The sequence below is a fragment of the Cucurbita pepo genome, chromosome 1 (assembly GCF_057944985.1).
Source record: "Cucurbita pepo subsp. pepo isolate OVF chromosome 1, ASM5794498v1, whole genome shotgun sequence".
In the NCBI taxonomy this organism is placed as follows: domain Eukaryota; kingdom Viridiplantae; phylum Streptophyta; class Magnoliopsida; order Cucurbitales; family Cucurbitaceae; genus Cucurbita; species Cucurbita pepo.
The window spans coordinates 10,375,312-10,385,668 of NC_141798.1; the positions used below are offsets into that span (position 1 = coordinate 10,375,312).

The following is a 10,357-nucleotide window of genomic DNA, read 5'->3' on the forward strand; positions in this document are numbered from 1 at the left end:
AATTTTATAGTTGATCACAAACCCTAATTTTATGGTTCCAACCGGGAAAGATCACAAACCCTAATTTTATGGTTCCAAAAGGGAAAGATCACCAACCCTAATTTTATGGTTCCAACAAGGAATGATCTCAAATCCTAATTTTATGGTTCCAACAAATTTTATGGTTCCAACACGCAAAGATCTCAAACCCTAATTTTATGGTTGAGAATAAACCCTAATTTTATGGTTCCAACCAGGAAAGATCACAAACCCTAATCTTATGGTTCCAACAGGGAAAGATCACAAACCCTAATTCTATGGTTCCAACAGGGAAAGATCACAAACCTTATGGAACTGGGAAAGTTCTCAAACCCTAATTTTATGGTTCCAACAGGGAAAGATCACAAACCCTAATTTTATGGTTCCAAAAGGGAAAGATCACAAACCCTAATTCTATGGTTCTAAAAGGGAAAGATCACCAACCCTAATTTTATGGTTCCAACAAGGAAAGATCTCAAACCCTAATTTTATGGTTCCAACAAATTTTATGGTTCCAACACGGAAAGATCTCAAACCCTAATTTTATGGTTGATCATAAACCCTAATTTTATGGTTCCAACCGGGAATGATCACAAACCCTAATTTTATGGTTCCAACAGGGAAAGATCTCATAAGGTAATTTTATGGTTCCAACCGGGAAAGATCACAAACCCTAATTCTATGGTTCCAACAGGGATAGATCACAAACCCTAATTCTATGGTTCCAACAGGGAAAGATCTCAAACCCTAATTCTATGGTTCCAACAAATTTTATGGTTCCAACAAATTTTATGGTTCCAATAGGGAAAGATCTCATACCGTAATTTTATGGTTCCAACAGGGAAAGATCTCAAACCCTAATTTTATGGATCCAACAGGGAAAAGACCTCAAATTCTAATTTTATGGTTGGTTACAAGGGGAAAGATCTGGAATCCTAATTTTATGGTTGGTTCTCGAAAGATCTCAAACCCTCATTTTATGGTTGGTTCCAACCGGGAAAGATCTCAAATCCTCATTTTATGGTTGGTTCCAACGGGAAGATCTCAAACACTAATTTTATGGGGAAGATCTCAAACCCTAATTTTATAGGAAAGATCTCAAACCCTAATTTTATGGGAAAAATCTCAAACCCTAATTTTATGGTTGGTTCCAATCAGGAAAGATCTCACACCTTAGTTCCAACAAAGGAAGATCTCAAACCATAATTCTATGATTGGTTCCAACAAGGGAAGATCTCAAACCCTAATTTTATGGTTGGTTCCAACAAGGGAAGATCTCAAACCCTAATTTTATGGTTGGTTCCAAACCCTAATTTTATGGGAAAGATCTCAAACCTTAAGTTTATGGAAAGATTTCAAACCCTAAGTTTACGGGAAAGATCTCAAACCTTGGGAAAGATCTCAACCCTAATTTTATGGTTGATTCCAATAGGGAAAGATCTCAAACCTTGGTTCCAACTCGGAAAGATCTCAAACCCTAATTTTATTGTTGGTTTCAACCGGGAAGATCTCAAACCATAATTTTATGGTTGATTCCAACTGGGAAAGATCTCAAACCCTAACTTTATGGTTGGTAACAACCGGGAAAGATCTCAAACCCAAATTTTATGGTTGGTTCCAACTGGGAAAGATCTCAAACCCTAATCTTATGGTTGGTTCCAACCGGGAAAGATCTCAAACCCTAATCTTATGGTTGGTTCCAACCGGGAAAGATCTCAAACCCTAATCTTATGGTTGGTTCCAACCGGGAAAGATCTTAAACCCTAATCTTATGGTTGGTTCCAATCGGGAAAGATCTCAAACTCCAATTTTATGGTTGGTTCCAACCGGGAAAGATCTCAAACTCTAATTTTATGGTTGGTTCCAACTGGGAAAGATCTCAAACTCTAATTTTATGGTTGGTTCCAACCGGGAAAGATCTCAAACCCTAATTTTATGGTTGGTTCCAACCGGGAAAGATCTCAAACCCTAATTTTATGGTTGGTTCCAATGGAAAAGATCTCAAACCCTAATTTTATGGTTGGTTCCAACCGGGAAAGAGCCCAAACCCTCATTTATGGTTGGTTCAAACAGGGAAGATCTCAAACCCTAATTTTATGGTTCCGAGGAAAGATCTCAAACCCTAATTTTATGGTTGGTTCCAATGGGGAAAGATCGTTGTATGGTTGGTTCCAACAAGGGAAGATCTCAAACCCTAATTTTATGGTTGGTTCCAACAAGGGAAGATCTCAAACCCTAATTGTATAGTTGGTTCCAACAAGGGAAGATCTAAACCCTAATTTTATGGTTGGTTCCAACAAGGGAAGATCTCAAACCCTAATTGTATGGTTGGTTCCAACAAAGGAAGATCTCAAATCCTAACTTTATGGTTGGTTCCAACAAGGGAAGATCTCAAACCCTAATTGTATGGTTGGTTCCAACAAAGGAAGATCTCAAATCCTAACTTTATGGTTGGTTCCAACAAGGGAAGATCTCAAACTCTAATTTTGTGGTTCCAACAAGGGAAGATCTCAAACCCTAATTGTATGGTTGGTTCCAACAAGGGAAGATCTCAAACTCTAATTGTATGGTTGGTTCCAACAAGGGAAAATCTCAAACCCTATTTTTATGGTTGGTTCCACCAGGGAAGATCTCAAACCCATCAAAACTACGCAGTTAAGCGTGCTTGGGCGAGAGTAGTACAAAGTTGGGTGACCACTTGGGAAGTTCTCGTGTTGCACCCCTTTTTTTTATTTCTTTTACTGGTTATTTCAATTTCTCCCCGTTCTTTTCTTCCTTTCTTTACAAATGACAACCACCCACCATCGCCTCGATCATGCCGCCCTGCATGCGTTAAATGCAATTTGTGCGCATTGCATGTCGGGTGCGATCATATGACTAATGCACTAGATCCCATCAGAACTCTGCAGTCAAGCGTGCTTGGGAGAGAGTAGTACTAAGTTCGGTGACCACTTGGGAAGTCCTCATGTTGCACCATTTTTTTTATTTGTTTTACTCGTTATTTCAATTTCTTCCCGTTCTTTTCTAACTTTCTTTACAAATGGCAATCGCCCCCACTCGCACGCTCACGCTAATTGCTTTTCTTCTCCCCGACGTATCCGCGCCGGTCGTTCCTAGCACGTGCGTGCACCCACCGTCGCCTCGATCATGCTGCCCCGCATGCGTTAAATGAAATTTGTGCGCATTGCATGTCGGGTGCGATCATACTAGCACTAATGCACCGGATCCCATCTGAACTCCACAGTCAAGCGTGCTTAGGCGATAGTAGTACTAAGTTGGGTGACCACTTGGGAAGTCCTCGTGTTGCACCCCATTTTTTATTTCTTTTACTCGTTATTTCAATTTCTCCTCGTTTTTTTCTTCCTTTCTTTACAAATGGCAACCACCCCCGCTCGCACGCTCACGCCCATCGCATTTCTTCTCTCCGACGTGTCTGTGCGGGCCCCGCCGGCCATTTCGAGCACATAGATGCACCCACCGTCGCCTCGATCATGCCGCCCCGCATGCGTTAAATGCAATTTGTGCGCATTGCATGCCGGGTGCGATCATACCAACACTAATGCACCAGATCCCATCTGAACTCTGCAGTCAAGCGTGCTTAGGCGAGAGTAGTACTAAGTTGGGTGACCATTTGGGAAGTCCTCGTGTTGCACCCCTTTTTTTATTTCTTTTACTCGTTATTTCAATTTCTCCCCGTTCTTTTCTTCCTTTCTTTACAAATGGCAACCGCCCCCGCTCGCACGCTCTTGCCCATCCCGTTTCTTCTCCCCGACGTGTCTGCGCGGGCCCCGCCAGCCGTTCCGAGCACGTAGATGCACCCACCGCGCCTCGATCATGCCGCCCCGCATGCGTTAAATGTAATTTGTGCGCATTGCATGTCGGGTGCGATCATACCAGCACTAATACACTGGATCCTATCAGAACTTCACAGTTAAGTGTGCTTGGGTAAGAGTAGTACCAAGTTGGGTGACCACTTGGGATGTCCTCTTTCTTTACAAATGGCAACCGCTCCCGTTTGCACGCTCATGCCCATCGTGTTTCTTCTCCCCGACGTGTCCGCGCCGGCCGTTCTGAGCACGTGCGTGCACCCACCGTCTCCTCGATCATGCCGCCCCGCATGCGTTAAATACAGTTTGTGCGCATTGCATGCCAGATGGATCATACCAGCAGTAATGCACTAGATCCCTCCAAACCTCTTTTATGATTCTTTATGTAAATGGTGATTGCTCGTGGATTAAATGGACAGTTATACTTCCATGGCCCCGCTAGCCATTTTGAGTGCTGACGTGCATCCATGTCAATATGTTATTGGTGGATTCATATACGTACAAAAAGAACAAAAAAAAAAATTGTGTAAGTAAAATTTAAGGTCAAAACGGCCATATTTTTTTTATGAAAGCTTTGGCAAGCCGCCTTCTGCATCTTGCCAGCGTGTAGATCTCAAAAAGTTACTTAAAATTAAAAATAAAAAATCATCTAATTTGATTAATCAAGGTCAAAGTTACGACGTTTTAAAGTTTCAACTTAACTCTAAGATAATATTGAGAGCATTAAAAGTCTCGATGCACTGAAATTTTTGTTTGCTCGTAACCACGATGTTATAGATCGTGGAAAAATGTATGAAAACGAGTACTCATACTGCAAAAACAAGGTTGTATCGAGGAATATATGTTGTCCGATATGTTTACTCTCTGCTGTACAGGTTTGATTTCTTGGCTTAAATGCAATTCGCAATCGAGTACCCTCTTAGAGCAAAGTAAGATGCAAGTAGGAGGGGCGAATTTTATCAATATTTATTTCTCTCCTTTTATTTTATTTCGTGGTACATTATTATATAGACGGTAGTTTTGAAATTATAGTATACATAACGAATAATATATACTATGTAGGATTTTTTTTTTTTTTTTTTTTTTTTTTTTTTTTTTTTCATATACTTACTACTAATGTACTTATATGTCATCACAAGCAATAACATCAAATTCCCTTTTCATTTTTTTTATCTAAATTTGTTAAGATTCAGCACAATATTTATGGACTAGTCACTCAATCTAAATGAGAACCTACAAAATGGTGCAAAGTATTAGATTTTCTCTATATATTTTAATGTTATTATACTCCAAACTTAAAATATGGCTTAACCTGGAGTAATATGAAACTCTATCTTATATTATGTTATACAGCTCAATTTCTTAGTCACATTTTATTTTATTGGATTACTTTTCTCGGTAGAACTTACAATTTGATGGGATCTACTCTTCCTAAACACATGAGAGCATACCATGTTTTAAGAACTTAGAATCCATAATTTAGAACTTTAGGACCAATGTCTTCCGAATAAACTCATGCTTATGACTTATGGTTTGGTTGAGAGTATGATACCCTAGCATTAGCCATGGACGATATTAAGAGCCTAAAATTAGGCTACTTAATTGAGTTTTATATGCATTCTAAATTTTATCTATTTTTCAAGTAATGACTACAGACTAATCAAGGACGAGAGTAGATATGAAGCTGATGCCATAGAGAGACAACCTAAGTAGATATGAAGCTGATGCCATAGAGAGACAACCTAAGGTCTGATATTCTCCAATGGTTTTGTATCTTTTTGTATATGTGTGTATTTGTGTTTATTTATATGTTTTAAATTTGTTGAGTCTTTGTTTTAAAAAGATAAAAAAAAAAAAAATTACTATGTTTTTACTTCCTCGAGTCAACCTACGTCATCATTCGTGCAGTAAACAACTCAAAAAATGGATCGTGATAGATTGGTATCAGACATGCCCTACCACGACTAGGTAAGTATGCCAATAAGTACTTTAGTAGGTTAATATAAGTTTAAGTATTATCTTAAATTTTAAGGACTTTGGTTTAACTATTTTAGGGCTACTTGTTCAAGTTAGACCTATGATGACATTTGAGGTACTTAAAAATAATCCTAAATTTTCTTTCCGGATAGATCATGGTGTTAAGAAGAAGGGCACCAACTACTGGGATCATCAAAGGAAGAGGAAGAGGTAGAAGGTAAGCCTCTGAAAATTTCATTGAGGTAGAGATTCCCTAGAACTAAGTACAAAACACAGAAAACACAGAGATACAGACCCAATAAAAGCCTATTCCCAATCCGGCTGCACCTTCAGTCTAGCCAACTATCACATTCACTTTGGAGGCCTTGTAGTCCTTCATGAGGATGATGATGGAAACTCAACAAGCAGGGTAGTGCATGCTTAACCAAGTATCACATTCTCCCAGTGAATTTCAAGGGACCACGAAAGAGTCATGGTTCTTAAGAGACTTTAAGAAGTTCGATTCACCAACGTTTGATAGAGACAAGGTAGATCTCGTGGTAGTGAGGCATAGCTAGAAGCAATAGAAACAACCTTTCAATACATTTACTGCATGAAAATCTACAAGGTTCACTATGCCACTTATAAGTTAAAGGGCAGATGCACGTTTTTTGTGCCATGCACCAAAACTAGGAGGAGTTCCTAAGCCTCAAACACGAAAGTAAAACATTGGAAGAGTATGCCCCGAGTTCACTAGGTTATACCAGTTCACGTTAAAACTAATTGATACAAAAAAGAAGAATATCTTTCATTTTATTACGGGTTGAAGGGAGGACATCCAAGGGCTGGTGGCGGTCCGTACATCCGGTGACTATGCCACCATGCACCATTAGAAGATTAAAAAAACAAAAAGTGTAGTAGGTCCTCTCGAGGGAAAAGATGAGGTTAAATAGAAACTCCTCCTAGTCTAAGAAGCAGCCATAGAAGAAATTAGACAACAGAAAAACGCCATAAAAGGAGAAACACCCCTATTCCAGAGTAAGAAGAAGCACGAAGGGTACTTCTTAGTCAGGATGAACACATACTTAGTGTGGCATGGAGGGCCACATTGATCACAAATTGCACATACAAGAGAGATTTGGGTAATAGACTTGCGTGTCAAAACTAGAATTAGCAGCAATTGTTAAAGATCACGTATTTGTTTAGATTGCTGTCAATAGTATCTAACTAAATCTCTGTTAGAGTTATGAGTTAGATTTAGTTTTTGATTTGATTTAGTTTTGATTAGATTAGATTTTGTTTTGATTTGTTTACTGGTTTGTTATCAGATTCTCTGCAGATTTTTAGGTAGATTTTCTAAATATCTTTTTGTATTCCCGGTATATATATAGAGCATTCTTGCTCTTCATAATTCAATCTTCTCATCAATTATTCAATTAATCCCTCTTTCACTAAGAATTGGTATCAGAGCTATCTTCTTAAGGGATCTGTGAGATCAAAATGGGAGGAGAATCCAGTTTTTCCGCTGTTGCACCACCAGTTTTCGATGGAGACAATTATCAAATGTGGGCAGTTCGTATGGAGACTTATTTGGAGGCCTTGGATCTTTGGGAAGCAATAGAAGAGGATTACGAGGTCCCTCCGCTTCCAACAAATCCTACTGTAGCACAAATCAAATTATAGAAGGAAAAGAAGATAAGGAAATCAAAGGCAAAAGCTTGCCTATTTGCAGCTGTATCACAAATGATGTTCATGCGAATAATGTCCCTAAAAACAGCCAAGGAAATCTGGGATTATCTCAAGGCCGAATATGAAGGAGATGAGAGGATTCGTGGAATGAAAGCCCTAAACTTGATTAGGGATTTCGAGTTGCAGAAGATGAAGGAGTCAGAGTCGGTGAAAGAGTACTCTGACAGACTTCTCAGCATTGCCAACAAGGTGAGATTGCTTGGTTCTGTTTTAAATGATTCAAGGATCGTTGAATAGCTGCTAGTCACTGTTCCAGAGAAGTTTGAAGCCACCATTACTACTCTGGAGAACACCAAAGACTTGTCAAAGATTTCTCTTACAGAGCTCTTGAATGCTTTACAAGCACAAGAACAAAGGAGGTCTATGAGGCAAGAAGGGGTGATTGAAGGTGTCTTACGTGTTAAGCATCAAGACAGCAGCAGGTATAAAAACAATAAAAATTTCAAAAATCAATTGACGTATGGAGATTCATCTGCCAATTATCAGAAGACAAAAGGAGAAGGTTTCAAAAAATCCTATCCACCTTGCCGCCATTGTGAGAAGAAAGGTCATCCACCATACAAGTGTTGGAGAAGACCTGACGCCTTCTGCTCCAAATGCAATCAACTTGGACATGAAGCTGTGATCTGCAAAGTCAAAGATCTGGTGAAAGAAGTAGATGCACAGATAGTTGATCAAGAAGAAAAAGAAGAAGAAGATCAATTGTGTATGGTCACTTCTTCCTCAAGCAAAGAATCAAGCGAGAGCTGGTTGATTGACAGTGGGTGCACAAATCACATGACATATGACAAGGAGTCTTTTGAGGAATTAAGAGACACCGAAGAAGATAAGAGAGTGAGGATTGACAATGGTGAACACTTGGAAGTCAAGGGTAAAGGCACAGTAGCTATAACAAGCTATGAAGGTACAAAATTTATTCCAGATGTTTTATTTGTGCCTAAAATTGATCAAAATATCTTAAGTGTTGGTCAGTTACTTGATAAAGGCTATAAAGTGTTGTTTGAGAATAAGCAGTGCTTGATCAAAGATGCTAGTGGCAAAGACTTGTTCCATGTCAAAATGGAAGGAAAAAGCTTTGCTCTAAATCTGACGGCCTTTATATCCAGAGTTAGTGCCACTGAGATTTGGCACAAAAGACTTAGACACTTTCATCATCGAGGTTTGCTTCAGATCCAATCAAAGAAGCTGGTAGAAGAACTCACTGACATTGATGAGGACATGCCTCCTTGCCGTACTTGTAATTTTGGGAAGCAACATAGGCAACCCTTTCCTAAACAGGCATGGAGAGGCTCGAAAAAGCTGCAACTGGTTCATACTAATTTTTGTGGTCCTCAGCGAACACCATCATTAAATGGTAATCTTTATTACATTGCTTTTATTAATGAACTAACAAGAATGTGTTGGATATTCTTGCTAAAGCAAAAGTCAGAAGTTGCGGGTGTATTTTGGACATTCAAAGCCAAAGTTGAGAATGAAGGTGCATGCTTGATTCAGACTATAAGATCAGATAATAGCAAGGAGTACACTTCAGAAACTTTTAACAGGTTTTATGAAGAGGCTGGAATTGAACATCAATTGACAACACCATACACTCCTCAACAGAATAGCGTCAGTGAAAGGAGGAATAGATTCATAATGTTGATGACGAGATGCATGCTTCATGAGAAGGATCTTCCAAAACGTTTTTGGGAAAAAACAGCAAACACTATTACGTGCTTGCAAAATCGAATTTCAACAAAAGCTGTGAAGGACCTGACACCATTTGAAGTTTGGTATGGTTACAAACCTTCTTTAAAGTTCCTTAGAGTATTGGGGTGTCTTTGCTTCACTTACATTCCACCGGTCAAGTTTGATAAGCTTGACAAAAAGGCAGAAGCTGGCATTTTTGTTGGGTATAGCATTATATCAAAAGCTTACAGAGTTTTTCAACCACACATTAGTTGTGTTATTGTGAGCCGAGATGTTCATTTTACTGGAAATGAGCAATGGAATTGGGAAGAACTGATGAAGGTGAATCAGATTTCTAATGCACCAAACAATTTAATCTTTGGTAGCATGTTAGAAGAGTCTGAAGATGAACGACAAGATGCTTTGGTTGATGATGCACCTGTCAAAGGAGGAGCTTTCAGTGATCGAGAAAAACAAAATCTGGGAGTTGGTTGATCGACCTCTAAACAGAAAGATAATTGGAGCAAGATGGGTGTTCAAAAAAGAGCTTGGAGTTCATAGCATCTAAACAAGGAGGAGTGTTAAAGATCACGTATTTGTTTAGATTGCTGTCATTAGTATCTAACTAAATCTCAGTTAGAGTTATGAGTTAGATTTAGTTTTTGATTTGATTTAGTTTTGATTAGATTAGATTTTGTTTTGATTTGTTTACTGGTTTGTTATCAGATTCTTTGCAGATTTTTAGGTAGATTTTCTAAATATCTTTTTGTATTCAAGGTATATATATAGAGCATTCTTACTCTTCATAATTCAATCTTCTCATCAATTATTCAATCAATCCCTCTTTCACTAACAGCAATAAAAGAACCAGAGCCAATGACGTAGAGGAACACCACAACAAGGACAAGTTGTTGCACATGCTACTACGACCATGAGGGCAAACGACCCCAACACGATAGTCATAGGTACCTTACCTATCCTTGGCTACTTCACATAGGTACTTTTTTATTCAAGCTCTACACACTCATTTATATCAAAGGCCTTTGTTAAGTAAGCCATATTAGAAATAGAGCATTTATATATCCCAATCATGGTATCCACACCTACTGTGACAAATTTACTAGCCATGCAAAAAGTTC

The 10,357-nt window shown here is 38.8% G+C and overlaps 2 pseudogenes; both read left to right on the forward strand.

Annotated features, from left to right (window-relative positions):
* The first annotated feature begins 3,211 nt into the window (after positions 1 to 3,211).
* LOC111784538 (5S ribosomal RNA) lies at positions 3,212 to 3,330 on the forward strand (annotated as a pseudogene).
* Positions 3,331 to 3,555: 225 nt separating this feature from the next.
* LOC111784539 (5S ribosomal RNA) lies at positions 3,556 to 3,674 on the forward strand (annotated as a pseudogene).
* The last annotated feature ends 6,683 nt before the right edge of the window (positions 3,675 to 10,357 follow it).